A 3373-nucleotide genomic window follows, 5' to 3' on the forward strand; every position below is an offset into this window, starting at 1 on the left:
AATCATCCAAAAAGATTGAAAATAATTTGTTGCAAGGCAACACCAAACTTAGAATGTAATCATATGCCAATTTATTGAATTTAAACAAAGCATAGAAAGAAATGTACCTACGGTTGGGTTACCTCCCAACAAGTGCTCTTTTAGTGTCATTAGCTTGACATGTTGTTCTTCACTTTCTTCCTCTTCTTCCAATTGGTTAAGAGGAATGACTTCAAGGTGGGAGAAGTTTCAGCTTTTGTCCCCTTTCTTAGTCTTTCCTCAGCAAGCTTTCTTTTGCAAATGTCTTGATTGGTTTTGCTTGCTGGATTAGGGACAGAATTGGTGTTCTTGTCAATTGCCTTCACTTCCTTGAGTCCAAATCTTGGTGGTTGTGTAATTGTTGGAGTTTTGTCTTCATCAAGAGTTCCTTGCAGTGATGGTTCAATGAGCTTGTCCTTCATGAGCCTCTCTGTTTCCCTTGAGTTTGGACGTTCTTGATTGTCCTCCTCACTAGCTTGTTCTTCCCCTTCCTCTTTTACACTCAACATTTGCTTTAGTAGCTCTTTCATGGAGGAGGTTTGTTGATCTTCCCAAGATTTCTTCATCTCCTCTTCATACCTTTCAATCATGGATTCAAGTGTTGAGAGTTGTTGGGTCAGGAAAGTTTGTGAGAGTTGTGAGTCTTCATGTTCCCTTGTCATCTCAAGGGCAATTTCATTTTCAACCACCTTGTTCTTCATTGAAAGTTCACTTGATACAGTAGCCTCCTCATCTTGCTCTTCCTCCATTGAAATTTCAATTGATATAGGAACCTCTTCTTCCTCTTCTTCACTCACAGATTGTTCTGTCCAGCGTTGTTTTTGTTCTTCCATAATTTGTTCTACTCTTTCCAATAATTCTCTGGACTTTTGAAGGGGATCCTCAGCCACTAGCTCAAAGGATAAAGGTTGAGAGTAATTTTGTGGTTAGTGAGATGAGTTGTATGGATCTTGGAGGGAATTTTGTGTTGAGGCATAATCAAATGATGAAGAATTTTGAAATGAGAAACTGGGAAGTAAGGGTGGATAATTTTTCATGTGATTTGACTGCTCAGAATTTGCAATTTCTTGGTGATACTCCCATCCACCATGAGGATAATGATATGAATCATTTTGTGGTGGTGGTTGGTATCCCTCATAATTCTCTTGCTCATCTTGTGTCTGTGAAGCATTTCTCCATGGATTGGAGCGCTCATAATCTGTGATTTCTTGGTGATATTCCCAACCACCATTAGAGATCGGTGATGGTGGGTGATATCCCATAAAATTTTGTTTGACCATAAGATGAGTTGAACTCCATTTGTATTTTATAAACATCAATGAAATCAGAAATTCATGTCACAGGATAGAATTTCTTAGTGAGGCAATAACTCAAACACCTTGCTATCAATTTAAAACAGAGAACAAAAACAAAAAAAATGCTTGATCTAGACTTCTCACCCACTTAATCATTGTTGATCTAATCAATCCCCGGCAACGGCGCCAAAAACTTGATGGTGTTTTTGTGGAAAAATGATTTTCCAACACACAAATCCAACCGGCAAGTGTACCGGGTCGCATCAAGTAGTAATAACTCACTTAGAGTGAGGTCGATCCCACAGGGATTGATGGATCAAGCAATTTTAGTGGGTGATTAGTTTAGTCAAGCTAACATTGAAATGAATTTGGATGAAGTGTAACCAACAGAAAGTAAATAGCAAGGAAAATTAAGTGCAGAAAGTAAAATTGCAGGAAACTTAAATAACAAGAAAGTAAAATTGCAAGAATCTTAAATGACAAGAAATGTAAATTGCATGAAAAGTAAAGAGGGTTGGGTGCTGGAAATTAAAGAGAGCAGTAAAGCAAAGCGTAGAACAATTGCAGGGAGATTAAATTGCTTAAAATTAAATTGGAAGCAATAGGAACAGAAAGGTAAAATGCAGATGAAGTAACAGCAGAAAAATAAATCAGCAAGAAAGCTCAATTCAAATATGAAATCTAAATGACAAGTGAGGATCTCAGGAAATCAATGAGACTAGAAAACAAGTCTAGATCTCAATTCCTTCCTTGATCCAACCAAGAACAATTGCAGAAGGAAAGTAGATGAAAGCAGTAAAGAGAATTTAGATTCAATTCAAAATTCCTTGAATTATGCAGAAGAACAAAGCAGAGATGTTGCGGATGGAGAATGAAAACAGAATTCCTTTCAATCTCAATCCAAAATTCAAACAGAAAGGGAAATTCAGAGAGAGAACTCTCAATTCCTAAATTTAAGACAGAAGAAAAATAAAGGAAAGAGCTCCCTACAAAGATGGAATTGATGCCTTTATATAGGCAACAAAATGAAAAATGAAAATGAAATTAAAACAAATTACAAAAATGAAAATCCTAATTTAATTGATCCATGTGCCTTTGAGTCATGTTGAGTGGGCTTTGCTTGCCTTGGATTTGAGGAGAAATGGGTTTGGTTGGCCTTGATTCAATTTGGTGAGGAATTGAATTAAATTGAATTTGGTTGATTTTTGGCCCAAAATGTTGCTCCAGGAGGCTGCCCTGCCCTTGTGGAGGCAGGGCAGAAATTTGGTGCATGGTGCATGAGGTTGGTGCGGCTTTGGTGTGTGTTGATGCGAGTTGGTGCGGCCATGGTGCTGCCAGGATTGCAAAACGCTGCCCTGCCCGTGCCAAGGGCAGGGCAAAAAATTGTGGTGCGCCAGGGACGAGGAGTGCGCACGTTGGTGCTGCCAGGGGAGGAAATTGGTGCGCCAAATTTGTTGCTTGGTGCGCCAAGTTCTTGTGCCATCCAAATGCTGCCCTGCCCGCGCCAAGGGCAGGGCAATGTTGCTACTTCCACGCCCCAAGTTCGAATCATGGAGGAGGCAAACACGCTACATCATTTTCCTTGGCTTCTTTTTGCTTATTTTTGGCCCTTAAAGATGCCTCTCGTTCCTGCCCCAATTGTGCGCCAAATATGGATTTCTATATATCATTGGAAAGCTCTGAATGTCAGCTTTCCAACGCAACTGGAAGCACATCAATTGGACTTCTGTAGCTCAAGTTATAGCCCTTTGAAGGAGGCATGGTCATGCTGTTAGCGCCCAGATTTTAACTTAGCCAAAATTTGCTTCATCCTCACTTTGCTTCATTATGATTCTGCCCTGCCCTTGGCAAGGGCAGGATCGTGTGCGTGCTGGCTGCTTCCTCTTTGATTTTGTCATGGGCCACGCTTTTAAAAGCGTGGCCTAAAGCTCCAAAGTGTACCCCAACTTCAAAGTGTGTCCCAAAGCTCTTTTTTTCTCCTTTTTTTGTGCTTCTTTGCTTCTTTTTCTTATTATTTCCTACAAGATTTATAAAATTAAAATATCAAGAAAATATATCAT

This window comes from Arachis stenosperma, chromosome 4 (assembly GCF_014773155.1).
Source record: "Arachis stenosperma cultivar V10309 chromosome 4, arast.V10309.gnm1.PFL2, whole genome shotgun sequence".
NCBI lineage: Eukaryota > Viridiplantae > Streptophyta > Magnoliopsida > Fabales > Fabaceae > Arachis > Arachis stenosperma.